The following is an 18,117-nucleotide window of genomic DNA, read 5'->3' as shown; positions in this document are numbered from 1 at the left end:
GAAAATATATCATGCTTCGATTTTGATAAAATTTAATACAATCTGAACTACGATCGACCAAATTAAATCGTACATGTAAAAGCACATTATTTTATTGGCATGGAAAAATGTCATTATCTGCTGTTTTATTGCAGTAATTTTTTATACAGTCCCTGATAGAAAATTAATTTCGAATTATCATGCCGGTGTCTCTTACATTATTTATATGCTAAACGGTTTCATCTATATTTTGCGATTTAAAAGACGAACAAACTCTAAGATTTTTCTTCCTTCAACTTTAAGTGAGCAATACAAAGCATTTTTTATCAAGTGAAAAATTGGCGTAGTGTCTAAGGCGACGGACAATTATCCAAAAGATGTCTTTGGTTCAAGTTCGAATCTTACCGGAGAAAATTTTAAAAATTATGAACAAATAATATAGAAAAACTTTTTTTTCATTGTATTTTACGAGCATTTATGAGTATTTATGAGAAAGCGCTGATTCTATGAGTAATTATGAAAAATTATGAGAAAATTTTCTACCAAAAATTTAATTGAAGAACCTACGAAACGACAGGATTTACGCGCAATCTGCCGCCAATCTGATGTCAGAGTTTCTTAGCAGATCCTGTCAGCAGTTTAACGGGAGATTGGGGACGCAGATGACTGGATCTGTCGACAGATTCTGCTTGAATTCGACAAATCCTGTTGCCAATCTGACGTCAGTCTGCGCACAGATTGTTTACTGAGGTACTATTACAAAAAAGAAAAATCTACCTTATTGTATAAAATTTAATTAAATTAATTAAATTTATATATAAAAATACAAATCAGCGCTTATTATAGGCGATGGGGTATCTGTCTAATGTAACCATAAAATGTAAATAAAATTAGTTAATAATAGTAATTTTTCACAAATTCTCATAATATCCCAAGTAATGATTCGCGAAATATTTATTATAATAAAGTTCCAAGGAATATTTTAGAATAAATTAGGGTCGAGAAAGAGAGAGAGAGAGAGAGAGAGAGAATAATTCTTCAGATATTCATTTTTGTAATTCTTTAGGTATTCTTTAAAATGAATTTTCTTCTATGAAATTTATTCTATGAACTTATATTCATTTCTGTGCTATCTGAATCAACATTTTCTCATTAACATATCTTTGAACATCATCCTACTAACTGGATAATTGCAACGATGCAATGTTCGTGAGTAAGAAATAATAGGACAAATTCTATATGGTTTATTCCTAAGAGTTAAATGCTTGAGATGCAAGCACATAAAAAATAAATAACAATGTGTATAAATAATAATTTGTTGATTACATGTACTACAGTTGATGTAAATGGACATTAGATAAATATCTGTCACATTCTTTGCTTATCGAACAGTTACTTAAATATGACCTCTCTATAAGTGTCTTTAAATGACGTTATTATTGTGTCAAAATTATCACGTCTTTTAAAAGTCAGTTATTGGTAACATGACGTCTAGGACTGGTAATCACCATTTATCGACATGAAAATGACGTGACGTTGCTGCCTGGGGATAGAATGATATGTAGCTTTGATAGCGCACATTCTCAACATGTCTATAGTCAAATTTTATACTTAAAACATTTATGTCTAAGATCGAATATCTTATGAATATCCAAATAATCGATATTAATGGATGTCCAAAATCGGATATCTTATAGACGTCCATTGTATGTTCATGGATATGCGAACGTAAAATAGACATAAAATGGACGTCCATAGGACGTCCTGTATTATTTGGGAACTGCACTGTCGAACTGGTGCAATAAAATAAAGTGAGGTACGTATACGTTTTCTCACTCTAACCTCGTGCATTAGTTCAGCAGTGCAGTTGCAGTGTACAAAGAACAGATCTTTAAATTATATCGTGTAGAGATTTTCCTTGATACCAACATTGTCCACTTTTCGGGAAATTCGCGCCCAACCGACTTTCAACGTCTTCGATTAACGAAAACATCGATAAATAGGCAAACAGTCAACAAACATTATTATCTGAACGTTATGAAGTGTTTTGAGAAAGAGAATGTTCACCGGAAAAGGCCAGATTTGTGGAAGAACAATTCTTGGATTTTGCACCACGATAATGCGCATCCCACATATCGACCCTTGTATACGAATTTTTTATTAAAAACTCAACGAATGTCATCGATCAAGCGTATTCGCCAGATATGATTCTGTGTGACTTTTTCCTGTTCCCCAATACACATTACCATTTTATATTAACTTTTTAGTACTTCATTTTCTTACATTTTCTTGAAGTACTAAAAAGTTAACACAAAATTCTGAAAAAATTCTCAGAGCTCTATGAGAACAAAATATACAATTTTTATCTCTTCATATTTTCCGCTAAAGTTGACAGAATTCAAGTAAAAAATTATTGAAACCAATAATCTTGTAGATATTTACGTAAATATCTTAGAAAATAGAGGTCGTATAAAAAATTTTTTCAAGCAAAAGTTATTTGCGTTTTTATGTTCAATAAAATGCTGTAATAAAAGATATGTATTTCTATTTAAAAAAGCAAAGTTGACCTTGTTCTGACCTTGGCGACGCTATCCTATGTCAAATAACTACTATTGTTGAATGCGTTTTTTTAAGCCTTACAACTTTTGTCTGAAACATTTTTCTCTCCCCTGCTTGGTTTTCGACATATTCGACTGGATGGATTAAAATGGTCCACCCTGTATATCTATAAGGCTTGGGTCTACAATAGATGTCATAAGCCGTAAGATGTAAAAATTGACCAATCACAGTTAATTATTACAAGAAAAAACGGCTATAATTGGTGAATTCTTACGGTTTACTATATACATCTATTGTCGATTTGTGAACCTAAGTTATAAGAATATCGTCCTAATGTCTACAATAATGTTCTATAAACTTTGTTTAATTTAACCGGTTGGTTATTTTAATGGAATTGACTAATCGCATCTGTTAATTCTGACTAACGAGCAATTCGATTGGTCAATTCCGTTGGAATAACCAGTTGATACAAATGGTCATCAATCGTCCACATAACTAATCGTGCGATTTTGTAACTCGTTATTGCAGTTAACGACAATTCCGTTATCGTTGCACAGCTTTTTTGTACCGTAGAAAAGCTTGTCATAGTTTGCTTAAAAAACGCCGCTTGAAACGTCGCAAGCTTTATTAGGAAAACGACGATTCATTCGTATCAGTAATAATAATGACATATACACAGGGTGTCTCACTTTAAATGACTCAGGCAAAAATCTCGAAAAATATGGAAGATACGGAAAAATATTTCGAACAAAAGTTATATGGTTCGATAGAGAACATAAGAAAGTACCATTAATTGACCTTGTGTTGCGTCGCCAAAGTCAAGTCGAGGTCAACTTTGCTTTTTTAAATATAAATATTGGGAGTGTGCATTAATTTTAAAAGATTTTCAAGAGGTAGTGTAATTAGTACTATATTGCATCGGGTCATATTGTTGCTACCTTCATATCAAAGCACTATCATGTAGCTTTAGTTTTCAATATGTGTCATTTTGCCAAAGTGTAGACAACATTGTTTTTTTAAACATTGAATATATTGCATTTTGTGCCAACAAAACACAATTTGCGGGAAACTTTATTTTTTTGCTTCCATTTGAAGAAAAGTGCTTCTGAAAGTCAACGAATGCTGTCGGAAGCTTATGGTGATTATACTCCATCGATTTCAACATGTGAGTACTGGTTTCGACGCTATAAAAAAGATGATTTTGACACGCAAGACAAGGAACATCCAGGCCAGCCGAAAAAGTTTGAAGATGAGGAAGTGGAAGCTTTACTCGATCAAGGCCCGAGTCAAACGCAAGAACTTGCAGAATCATTAAATGTTGATTGATCAACGATTTCCAGACGTTTGAAGGCAATTGGAATGATTCAAAAGCAAGGAAATTGGGTGCCGTACGAGTTGAAGCCGAGCGACGTCGAAAGGCGCAAAATGACCTGTGAATTGTTGCTTCAAAGACACAGAAGAAAAAGTTTTTTGCATCATACCGTGAGAGGTGATGAAAAATGGATACGCTACGATAATCCGAAGCGCAAAAAATCATGGTGTAAGCCAAGCGAACCAACAACATCGACGGCAAAGCCGAATATTCATGGCGCCACGTTCATGCTCAGTATTTGATGGGATCAGCTGGGTGTAGTGTGTTATGAGCTGCTCCAACCCAACGAAACCATCACTGGGGAACGCTACCAACAACAATTGATGCAATTGAACCGAGCATTGAAGCAAAAATGGTCAGATTATACGAAAAGACACGACAAAGTGATTTTCCAGCACGACAACGCTCGGCCACATGTTGCGAAACCGGTCAAGGAAACGTTAAAAGCGCTTAACTGGGATGTCCTACCACACCCGCCGTATTCTCCAGATATTGCTCTTTCCAATTACCACCTATTTCGATGACTCATGGCCTGTCTGAACAGCGTTTCCATTCTTACGAGGATACCAAAAAATGGGTCGATTCGCGGCTTCAAAAGATGTGTCTTTCTTTCGATATAGAATCCACTTATTACCAGAAAGATGGGAAAAAGTAATGACTAACGATGGACAAATTTTGAATGATCAATTTGTAACCATTTTTTCACAATAAAGCCATATTTTTACCAAAAAATTCCTTAAAATTAATGCACACTCCCAATATATATTTTTTATGACATAATCTTATTTTACGTAAAGAAACAAACAATTTTTGTTTGAAAAAATTTTTTATACGATTTCTGTTTGCTAAGATATTTATACAATTTGTATTTAAATATTTATACAATTTATACAATTTGCTAAGATATTTATACGGAAATATATACAAAATTATTGGTTTCAATAATTTTTTATTCGAATTCTATATTCGAATTTTTTATTCTAACTTTACCGAAAAATAGCAAGAGATAAAAATTGCTTATTTTCTTTTTATAGAACTCTGAGAATTTTTTCAGAATTTTTAAATTAACGTTTTAGTATTTTCTTGCACTTTCTGGTAATATTAAAAAGTTTTTAAAAAATTCTGAGAAAATTCTCAGAGCTCTATGAGAAAAAAATAGATAATTTTTATCTCTTGATATTTTTCAGTAAAGTTGATAGAATTCGAGTAAAAAATTATAGAATTCAATAATTTTGTAGATATTTCCGTAAATATCTTAGAAAATAGAGATTGTATAAAATTTTTTTCTCTCTGTCTCTCTCTCTCTCACACACAAATAAAAGTTGTTTGTTTCTTTATATAGGATAAAATTCCGTAGGATAAAAAATAAATTTAAATGTTCCTATTTAAAATAAATTTAAATAAAAATTTTAATAAATAAATAAATTTATTTTAATAAATAAATAAATAATAAATAAATTTAAATAAAAATTTTAGATAAAAATTTAAATCTAAAAATTTAGATAAAAATAAATTTAAATGTTTCTATTTAAAAAAGCAAAGTTGACCTCAACCTGACCTTGGCGACACAAGGTCAAACCAATGATACCTCTTATGTCCTCTATCGAACCATATAACTTTTGTTTGAAACATTTTTCCGTATCTTCCATATTTTTCGAGATTTTTGCCTGGGGCATTTAAAATGGGACACTCTGTATATGTCGTTGTTATCTACTGAACCGCGTTTAACCATGTGTCCCCTGAAAAATAGGCACAAACCATTATATTGCTTTATATGTTGGTGTAATATCCCGTACATAAGTTGAATATTTTATGTATACTTTTTTCATTATTTTTTATTTATAAAATTTTATCCGTGCGGTAATCTATCCTTTTAATGAACGTAATTACTAGTACTTGATATCAGTACCCTTATAGAAATATCATACTAAGAATCATTGATAATTACTTATTATCCAGTATTTTTAATACTGAAAATAAGTAATTATCAATAATTCTTATTATGATATTTCTATAAGGGATGTCAAAATGACACCCAAATCTAAGTAAGTTCAGGATCAAAAATAACCAAGGAATGATCAAAAATATCGTGAAAATATCGTCAAAATAATAGTCTAATGTCACAGATCGATGGCGACATTTTAGACGACTTAATGACGTTTTATGACGTCTCTAAACGTCAATAATACGTTTTTAAGACGTTATGCAGAAACGTCATTAAGATGTCACAAAAAAGACATTTTAAAGACGTCGTTATTTAGTCACTTGACGTCATTCGACCAGTTATGACCAGTTTTTTACGTCATTTTGACGTGAGTCTGTTACTTGGGCTGATTCTTGTGTCGTTTACCTTACCTACGTCACTTTGATTGAGAGACGCTTTATATCGTGTACATATGGTATATCCATATACGAAAGCATATGATTTATTTAAAAGAAGAGAATAGATTCTTTTAAAATATATGTTTTAAAAAGTAATATAAATATAATTATAAATAACTATATTTATTTTTTTCATGTGTAATATTTACTGAAATATTTACAAAATATTATTATTAATATTTATTTTTTGTTTACCATAGATATTGTATAAAATTTTTAGTCTATATTTTAATAATATTTTGAAAAAAGATTTTGATACTTTTCTTTTTTTATGTATATAAAAAAATATTTATAAAATATTTATATAATATTTTAAAAAAATAATTCGAAATGAATATTTATAAATATTTATTATTAATATTGTGTGCTGTCTGAATTAATACTTTAAATCTTGACAGTATTTTGCGTAATTATTTCATCACTTAGGAAAGTATTATATATTAGTATTTAAATATTGACAATGCTCTGCGAAAGTATTTTATCACTGGACGAAGTATTACATATCAATATTTAAGTATTGAAATCAATCATAAGGTAGTATTTGTAACAATAAACACTGAAATACTTAAGCACTAAGAACTGTATTTGAATCACAGAATATTACTAAACACTGTACTTTTAATACTGAAAATAAGTAATTAATCAATGATTCTCAGTATGATATTTCTGTAAGGGTAGCGTATGGCTCTCATCACTTAAAATTATTACGCTAACCTCAAAGAATACGTATAAGAACACATGTCAACTCTGGTTTCAAATATATATATACCTCAACTCTCGAATAATCAATTTTTTTTTTTTAATTGCATGAGCAATTAAGCAATATTTCAATTTATTTCACAACACAATGTCCAAAATCGGGGCAAGACGTTTTCAAGGCATCTTATATTCTGACGTCTTAAAGATGACTTAAAGATATCTTAAAGACGTCTTATGTTTCAACTTTAAATCGTGTGTGTATGTAGTGTAAGATTCAATGAATTTTTAACAAACTTATTTAAAAGTTAAACTTATTTAACTTATTTAACTTATTTAAAAGTTTAACTTATTTACCTAGACAACACACAATATTTATGATAAAGATCCATAAATATTTATGTCAAATTACTTTTTAAAAATATATAAATATTTCATAAATATTTCTATACATAAAGTATCAAAATCTTTATTTAAAATATTATTAAAATATAGACTAAATATTTTATACAATATTTATAGTAAACAAAAAATAAATATTTGTAGTAATATTTTGTAAATATTTTTATAAATAGTATACATAAAAAATAAAAATAAATGTAATTATTTAAAATTATTAAATTAATGAAGAAATAAGAAGGTCGAAATTTAAATTATATACAGTAATATATACAGAAAAAAATTTTTTAAATCAAAGAAATATATTTTATTAAATATAATTTCTTAACTTAAAGAAATATTTGTTAGATTTTAGAAAATATGTAATAAATATAAAGTAATATTTTATTATAAATATGTAAAATAAGCTGTAAAATTATGAATAGAAAAAAAATGATTTTCTTACAGGAAGAAAATGTTTTTTTTTATGTAAAAACTATGTTTATATAAATATTTGTTTGTTTTAAAAGTACATCAAATACAAGTTAATCATTTTTATAAAACTAAATAAATTATTTTCTAATATTAAAATTATCTTTTTCGTGTTTCAAATTAAAGTTTATTTTATTATCAAAATAAATCATCAAAATTTATTTAAATTTACAAAATGATTTATTTGTATTTTATTTACTTTTAAAACAAGTAAATATTTTTTAAATATACTTTCTACATACTTTTTAAACATACATTTTACATTTAAAAGGATTTATTCTCTTCTTTTAAATAAATCATTTGTTTTCGTACATGGATATATTTGTATATAATATAAAACGTATTTCGGTCAAAGTGACAGTGGTGCAGTAGGTAAGGTGAACGACTCAAGAACCAAAGATTTTAGGTTCGAATCTCGGCAATGATAAGCAAATTTTCGAAGTATAATTTTAACTTGAATTAAGTAACGCGTGAAACAATATAAAGTGAAAACTAAGAACATATATATTTAAAAAGTTTTTAAAAAGTTCAGAAAAAAGTATATAAATATATACATTTTAATAAATATTTTTATAATATTTATGATAAATATTTATGATCTATTGAAATTAAGGTCATAAAAATATTTATGAAATATTTTGGTAAATATTTATAAAATATTCAAATAAATCTTATAAATATTTTGTAAATATTTTATAAATATTTAGTGCTGTAATGAATTTTTAACAAACTTATTTTGCCTTATAACTTTCTTAAATGAACTCGTTGACTGTTTAGCAATTTCTACACGTTTTATCACTTATAACACGATAGAATTTTTATTATCACTTTTATACAAGTGATTTTTATTTTTATTATTACTTTTATAAAAGACTACAACGCAAAATATATACACGGAAAAAAAGATCAGTATTATGTATAACCAACGATATATAATTTTGTTAGAAAAATTTAGAATTCCAACAATAATTTTATTTGAATATTATAATAGTCTCATAAAATTATATTATATAATTATTTTTACGATAATAATATTTTTTTTCAATATTTAGAAACACATCATATACTTAAAAATCTATTTATAAAAATCTATTTATAAAAATTATTTTTGAATAATAAGAATATATTTTTCTTTGTTAAATCATATAAAATATATTAATGCAAATAACTAATCTTTATTTAATGCTATGTAATCTTATTTTAAAATTTAAATGTTAAAAATAAAAATATTTTCAAAACAAGAATACTTTTTTCTTGTATGCATGTGTCATGTCATGTGTTATGTGGTATGTAGGCATATGTCTATCATCCATATGATAAAATGACAATGTATCATTGTGCATAGTAATTTCTTATTGAGATGCACCGGTGATCTTCATAGCAATCAAAGTGTTAAACTACAAATTACATCAATTTCAATGTTAAATTGTATCTCTTAACATTCGCGACGTAATTACTCTTTGAATAAGAAGTTGTTTTCATTGCACGCAAAAATCTATAGTATTTCTTTCCTTTCTCGCTGGATGTCAGGTGAAATCGATGTGCCTATCGCCAACTGTTGCGTCTTCATTCGTAATACATAAATTTCTTTACATGTACTAGCAACGACGTATCGACGTTCGTGACATTGAATGGTAGTTTTACTTGTTATACCTATAGTCTTTTATATTTTTTGCGAAAGCTACCGTGATTAAATTGTACATGTATGAAAATTTATTAACTTTATCAAAAACATCATATCTTCTTCTCTCTCCTTCCTTTTCCTTTTGTCATCACTCATGCATATAATGGTATTGTTTATCTAATATATATCGCAAATTTAATTAAAACATTCCACGTGTCTTAATCATCGATAATACGTTAGGCCAAAAGCCAAATCGACAACTTATCTTATTTTTTATGTAACAGAAGCATGATAAGAGGCAGTAACGTGACGTCCAATTGTTACTTATTTCTATTAATTATTATTTACCGTTATTTCTATCTTATGCAATGATCGAATTTACATGATTGACATGAAATTAAAGTTGCAAACGATAACTACAGGCTTAAAGTACGTGCCGATATTTTGTATGTTCTTAATCGACCGAGAGAATATCTGTGATAGACTTGATGATTAAAAAAAAAAGAAAAAACAGTTTACTCAAACAACAATCAGACTTTGAAATGATTATTTGAAAAGTGTAGCGTTATTAGAAAAAAATAGATTCAAGGATATCGGGCATATCGGATATAAGGTTTGTATTTCATTACAAGCTTGAGACACGCGCGGTCGAATCTGTCATTACATGCGCTGAGAGAAATGGTTTGGTGAATGAATCTATACTCGTCTTATGAAAGTAATATGATGAATTTATATACGATATCTGGTTTACATATCTAATATTCTGATTACGATGCCTCAACGCATTTGATAGTCGATACCGAGACATTTAGTTGTAGGCATCTAGACAGTTTGGTAATTCTCTCTAGACGTATAGTACTATAGACGCGATAGTAAATTGTTACTCGCTGCGACGTTTCCTTTTTTATATATACTAATTTGTAAAGACGTCGGTGCTATAAAAGAATGGACGCTGAAACCGTTATATATTTGGAAGAATGGAATTTCTTGAATGTCGACAAAAAAATTTAGAAGTATATGAAGATTATATGCAGTAAGTACATATTAACAAATTATATATATATATATATATATATATATATATATATATATATATAACTGTACATATATAACATTCACCAAATGAATTATATGCTGTACCAGATGGTTTGGGAAACATATTTAAGCATTACTGTAATGCTACTTAGACAATGCGTTCATCAGATAGTTTGGTATCATTGATTAAATATCTTGTTACACGATTATTCACCAAACCGTTTGGTAAACCTGAATAGAATTCTGGTTAGTATCATCAGACATTTTCTTTAATGTGATCGATTGTTTAATATAATGTATTTCTCAAGTCATTCGTTTAAATTATCATATCCAATAATAATTCTATCGTGTTTTTTCACAATTGTTTCATCACAAAATGTTTCAAGTATCTACGCAACAACAAATATGATAAAGTTTATTCGCCTTTATGTTCTCGAAAACACACGAAACGTGTAATACGTACGGAACATAGGCGCTAGTGCATGTTAAAATGTTAAAAGATAGAGTGTAGGAAACGCTGCGGGCATAATGTTATTTCACGCCTATAAATAGAGATTACGAGCGTCGTGCGTTAACGTAATTAGCGTCATTGGTTAGTCAGCCAGTGTGGTGCTCTGATGGAGTCATCAGCCATAGTAATCAGCTGCCAAATCGAGAGAAAAGCGTTCTTCAAAGCTCACATTCTCGAATTGTGCGCGTGTACGCTCGCGTGACGGATATTTTCTGCTTAGATTAGTATTAAGTATTAGAGATCCCCTTATTTGAATTCTATTTCAGTGAATAAGCTGAAAGAATCGACTTACCGGGGCTGCTAACTAGCGGGGGAGTAACGACGACGGCGAACTGTGAAGTTTAGCTTTTCTAGGTCACTATGTGGGGTAGGTGGGTGAGTAAGAATTAATTCTGGCGCGACGGGCGACGGTTCTGTCAGTGCTAAGCTCGAGAAGAAAATTACGCGTGTCGCGCGAACACCAGATGACTCGATGATTCGTGTCGCGCCTCGATAATGCTCACTTTCGCGCCGAGAAACGCACAAATCTGCGAACGAATGTTTGCTCGTACATATGCGTGCAACAACTCGCGTTGCGTTTTAGAAGACTACTTGTGCGCGTCACAGCGTGGCCAAGCGCGCATGTATTCTATCGATCTTCTTGTACCAGGAAGCACGCAGTCACTCTCCTGCATCTTTGAAACTGTATTTCAGAAGGGCCGCTGCTTTCTGCTACCAGAGTGAAGATGAAAAATCGTCGTATCTTTCCTTTTTACATTTCCCCGTTAAAATATCGTTTGCTTTGATCTTTAAGTTAGAATAGACTAATTCGCTCGTAATCGTAATCATATATTTAACTCGACATCTTCATAATTATCTATTTATATACTGTCTTTATGTTACCTATTACATGCGTGAATGTGCGCGTTGCGAGGAAAGTGATAAGACAACAAATAGGAAATTTCCCAATAGTTTACAATCGAGACAAGATTTTGTAAACACAAATATATCGGTAAGAACTTGTTTTAAGAGAAACTCAGTCACCGATCTTGAGTAAGGGAGCAGTCATTATCTATTTAATTTCCCACGAATTGTTATATATATATATATATATATATATATATATATATATATATATATATATATGATACTCACTTTTCTTGTTGTAAATGGAAGGTTTATTTAAATGATCAAGTTTTCTCCAAGTTTTCTCCAATACAAATCCCGTTCATACTCGCAACTCCAGTCAGAACGAGGCTGATAGTGAAACTACGCCACTGCTCATCGTCGCGAATAGTATACCTACAAGTATATATCTTCAAGTTTGAGCTTTACGTCCTATGAAATGTATTTAAAAATTGTTGCTTATAACCTGCGAATTTTTCTAAGATATTTTTAAAAGAAATTTTAATTTTTTCTTTTTTAAAGCAGTATTAATACGTTTCAATTTGAACACAAATTGAAGTAAAAAAAGAAAAAAAACGTAAATATAGAAAAATTAATTAAGGAATCTCCTTATATAAGATATATAACTTCTCACAGCTCTTTTTTTTTAATCCTGTTTTTTCTAGTACCTGCTTTTATTTATACACACATACACACACGTGCCCACATACACCTACACATACGCGCGTACAAAGGATATGTAAAAAAATCGATGTTAAGAAAATATTAATGGTCATTAATATATTGATGTCTTGTCATAAATACAATATCGCATACTCAGAGATGGATCCGTTTTGGCCTGCAAACATTCGGAGTTGAACCCGTTTTGGCCTGCATACTTTACAGTATATAAAGAAAAATTATAATTGATCTATATGGCATTATGAAGCGTTTGTAGCGTCAAATCGATCTTGCTTTCAGTTTCAATACGGTGACGTATTGAATACGTTGAACTTTTTTTCGATGTAGTTCAAAACGCAGCTAATGATTTTATGAACAAATTAAATTTTTGGAAATCAGAAACAAGTTGATTTATTGGATCATTGGTTGTACTACGAATTACAATGAAAAAAGTGTTCTTTTTAATCAATTTGGCTTGGAGCTATTGCTCTTTTGTCATATGAAAAAGTGTTTAAACAGTATTGAAACCAACTCAGATAGCATGCATGTCTAAAAGATGTCAAAAAGATATCTTTTAGACATGCATGTTATCTGGGAAGAGTCTGTTTTCTATTGCTGACTTAGTATACACTTTTGGAACTTAAAAAGAGACAGATATACAAATAAAATTTGGTGGAAGAAAGATGAAAGAACTAGTGCAGCCAGTGCAGCAATAAAAAACAAACCCCAAGCGTATACCTAACGAGAAATGTTCATCAATCGATATTGAAGTGCTGTCGACGAATCATTTATTTTTGGTTTTTAGTTGAATGACTACACCAATATTATTTTGACTTCAAGAGATTTCACATACAAATTGACAGAACAGTAACATAAGATGTACCGTAAGAATTGACCAATTACGATCGAATTATTCATCAAAATGATGACCTTACGGTTCGACGATTCTCAACATGATTGATCAATTCTTACGGTACGTTTTACGTTACTGTTATATCAATTTGTGTAAGACAGGTGCCGCACACGAATTGACATAACAGTAACGTAAGGGTGTGTTCCCACTTAGCGCGTCATGAGTCGCGGACCAATCAAATCGTCCCATTTTATTCGTCGTTAAGTTAAGCAATAAAATAAGACGATTTGATTGGTCCGCGACGGACGACGCGGCGCGTGACGCGCTAAGTGGGAATGTACCCTAAGACGTACCGTAATGGCTCCTGCACACAGAACGCGGCAACTCTTGCCGCGCGGCGGAAGGTCGTGCGACAGCCAATCAATATGCTGCTTCCCGTAATAACCTTATAGCTTTCACAGAAAAACAACTTATTGATTGGCTGTTGCACGAACTTCCGCCGCGTGGCAAGTGTTGCCGCGTCCTGTGGGCAGGAGCCATAATGGATAATAATGCTTACCGCGCGACAGCCAATCAATATTTTGTTTTTCCATAAAAGTTAGAAGGTTATTACGGAAAACATCATATTGATTGTCTGTCGCGCGAACTTCCGCCACGCTGCAAGCATTACCGCGTCCTGTGTGCAGGAGCCATAAGAATTGATCAATCACTTTGAGTATTGTCGAACCGTAACGTCACTATTTTTGTAAATACTCGATTGTAATTGGTCCATTTTTATGGTAGGTCTTACGTTACTGTTATGTCAATTCGTGTGCGGTGCCCCTGAAGACCAAAAATTAGAGAACCTCTAGCACAGAGAATCGCCAACTTGGTCACGTGACCAGCTGATTGACTGGCATAAATATATACGGATTTAGACATTACGACGCCAATGCAGAACAAATGCTTATATATATATATGGTTTTGCATCGACGTCGCAATGTCCAAATTCGTACATGTTTATGCCAGCCAATCGCAGAGTAACTGAGTAGCTGGTCAAATGACCAAGTTGGCGATACTCTGTACTAGAGGTTCTCTATCCTGAATGAGACTTCAAACTGTAAGGGTGCGTCTCCACTTAGCGCGTCACGCGTCATGTCGTCCGTCGCGGACCAATCAAATCGTCCCATTTTATTGCCTAATTTTACGACAAATAAAATGGGGCGATTTGATTAGTCCGCAACGGACGATGCAACGTTTGACGCGCTAAGTGGGAACGCACCCTAAAACTAACGACACACGGTGCTTGTTTTCGTGCTGGATTGTTTGCTGAATGGAAATACTCTGTTTTGATTGGTGCATTTCTATCCATCTTGAGAAATGCACCAATCAGAGTACTTCCATTCAGCAAGCAATCCAGCATGAAAACAAGCATCATTTGCCGTTGGTTTTATAATTTGAAGTCTCACGGCGCCCGTTTATATGTCTTTTTTACGTTGATGTGGTAACCCTAAAGGCTCTCACGCATGAAATGACATAACTGTATGTGCATAGCATAAGACTGTATGGACCAATGAGCATTAAGTATTCAGCCGCCATATTGATGCTTGATGCGCAATACTCGATGCTCATTGGTCCATACAGTTTTATGCTATGTACATGCAGTTATATCATTTCATGTGTGAAGGCCTTAAAGCGTGGAGCACACTTTTGCATAAAAATATAATGCACAACGCATAAGAAAATTGACCAATCAGAGTGCTTCATTTTCATCGTGGCAATAAAAGTGAGAATTCTGTTTAGTCAATTTTTTTATGCGTTATGCATTATGCCTTTATGCAAGAGTATATGGGTATTTACGATTACGAGAGTAAAGCGAGTGATATCTGGATCCGAGAGAATAGTATAATCTTCCATCTATAACTGTAATATTCTATCGTCTGCTCTTGCTCTTGCAGTCTCATAAATACAGTAGCAGAGTAGCGATCATAAATCTTTTCCCCTAATGTGAACTCTTGAAAAGTTAAAATTTTGTAATGAATTCGTAAAAGATGAAAACCTTCACTAAACTCGTAAAAAATGAAAATTTAACGTAAATTTGTAAGTAAAACAAATATTATAATATACTCAAGACAACACCAATTTGCAATGGATATTTTTAGAATTTTTTCAGCATGTTTTTAAGACATAGTGATGTCTTTAGAACGTCCCTTGGTAGTCTGCTTGTCTGGAATTACTTTAGGATAAATTATGAAAAGATATAATATTCTATTAATATTAAAATTATAAATTTGCAGAAAATATATATTTCATATAAAATAATACATAAAATATATGTAATAAATACATAAAATAATTTTACATTTTACTTATTGCATACAATTTATAATATATTACACTTTAACTTTCTGATGCATACATATCTTAACATTGCAAACTTCGTCGGTTTTCATTGCCTATACGTCATCACGCTTCAATCGGCTTTCGTTGTTTATTTTTAATGGACGTAGGATTCTTATATCAAATGCCAATTGTCGTATAATCATAAAAATTAGTCACTATAAGAAATTCTACTCACTTTGTATATAACATGCGAGTGTAGTATTACATTATTTTTCACATTTAAAACACATCGCTTGATACTTAAAAATTTTCATGGAAACTTACACAATTTACATGTAAAGAAGAACATATACGAGCAATTCGTATGTACTTGACCGGAAAAAACTCCGGTTGGAAAACTATTCTTTTAAATCGTATGAAGAGTTTTGAAGTGCAACTGAAAAGATTTGTGAGTCATTCTATTACTTGTAATTAATTGTTCTTTTTTGGACCATGTATTTAGCCGGAAATAATGGCCGGAGGTAAATTAAACAAAGGTTCGGTATGGTATCGTTTGTATTTCATATGAAAAGTTATGAAGTATCATTAAAAAGGTTTGTGAGTCATCCAAATAATTTTAATTAAATATTAAAAAATCATATATTTGGCCGAAATATCGATCTCAAGCGCTGCTGTGGAAGTACCGTCAAGCACGATCGGTGTACTATCTAGTATTTCAATATTCCTGGTTTTTTTTCGGGCAATTATGTACAATACGAAGGCCTTTTTCAAATTTTGATATCTTTTTGCAGCTTTTTTGGTAAAAATATTTATTTTGACTCCAATATTGATAATCAATCGGGGGAATCCGAAAAATATGCAAGTTATATATTGTATTAACTTTTTTTTTTATTTTTTTTCACTTGTTGAATGTTTGCTGCTTTCCCACAATTTAAACAAGTTACTTTTAATCACATTATGTAACTGCAATATCGAACGACTAGCGGAGGGCTGCGACCCCCGCACTCCCACTCAAAACTAACCTAACCCAACTTATCGTCACATTAGCCGTTAGTCATTGTTTATTAAAAAATTATTAAGAAAAGAAATTGAACACTTTAATAAACAATGACCGACGATTAATGTGACGATAGGTTGGGTTAGGTTAGTTTAGAGGGGGGTGCGGGGGACGCAGCCCCCGCTAGTCATTCAATATTGCAGTTACATAATGTGATTAAAAGATTAGTAACTTGTTTAAATTGTAGGAAAACAGCAATGTTTGACAAAAAAAAGTCTATGTTTTAAAAAAAAATAAAAAAAAAGTTAAAACAATATATAACTTGCATATTTTTCGGACTCCCCCGATTGATTATCAATGCGGAGTCAAAATAAATATTTTTACCAAAAGAGCTGCAAAAAAATATCAAAATTCGAAAAAGGCCTTGTTATACGTAATTACCCGAAAATGAACCATGAGTATTGAAATACTAGATAATACACCGATCGTGCCTGACGGTACTTCCACAGCAGCGCTTGAGATCGATATTTCGGCCAAATATATGATTTTTTAATATTTAATTAAAATTATCTGGATGACTCACAAACTTTTTTAATGATACTTCATAACTTTTCATACGAAATACAAACGATACCGTACCGAACCTTTGTTTAATTTACCTCCGGTCATTGTTTCCGGCTAAATACATGGTCCAAAAAAGAACAATTAATTACAAGTAATAGAATGACTCACAAATCTTTTCAATTGAATTTCAAAACTCTTCATACGAAATACAAACGATACCGTACCGAACCTTTGTTTAATTTACCTCCGGTCATTGTTTCCGGCTAAATACATGGTCCAAAAAAGAACAATTAATTACAAGTAATAGAATGACTCACAAATCTTTTCAATTGAATTTCAAAACTCTTCATACGAAATACAAACGATACCGTACCGAACCTTTGTTTAATTTACCTCCGGTCATTGTTTCCGGCTAAATACATGGTCCAAAAAAGAACAATTAATTACAAGTAATAGAATGACTCACAAATCTTTTCAATTGAATTTCAAAACTCTTCATACGAAATACAAACGATTTAAAAGAATAGTTTTCCAACCGGAGTTTTTTCCGGTCAAATACATGCAAATATACGAGCAAACTGAAAGTTCACGTAAAATATTTCACGTTTTGAGAATTCACCTTTCACGGTTAACGTTCTCATTTATTAAATTTACTCATATTGTATTATTATATTATATTATAACTATAAATTTAAGTTGTATAATGCTTATTAATGTGTTATATATTACATTGTGTATACTGTAATTACATTTTAATTTTAATAATCTATATTACATAAATATTGCTTTTCACATTTTCATTGTTTA

General features: G+C 30.9%; 1 long non-coding RNA gene across 1 annotated transcript; it reads right to left on the bottom strand.

Annotated features, from left to right (window-relative positions):
- Window positions 1-10,573: 10,573 nt before the first annotated feature.
- On the bottom strand, window positions 10,574-13,558 carry LOC116851963. The gene is made up of 4 exons (XR_004379676.1): window positions 13,312-13,558; window positions 12,163-12,309; window positions 11,321-11,739; window positions 10,574-11,240 (listed from the first exon to the last, which is right to left on the bottom strand). It is a non-coding gene; the product is annotated as an uncharacterized LOC116851963 (long non-coding RNA).
- Between the last annotated feature and the right edge of the window lie 4,559 nt (window positions 13,559-18,117).

Source organism: Odontomachus brunneus, unplaced genomic scaffold, assembly GCF_010583005.1.
Source record: "Odontomachus brunneus isolate Ranch 3 - 2012 unplaced genomic scaffold, Obru_v1 Obru_scaffold_197, whole genome shotgun sequence".
Classification (NCBI taxonomy): Eukaryota; Metazoa; Arthropoda; class Insecta; order Hymenoptera; family Formicidae; genus Odontomachus; species Odontomachus brunneus.
The sequence above is the reverse complement of the archived record's forward strand: the minus strand, read 5'-3'. Positions and strand labels throughout refer to the sequence as shown.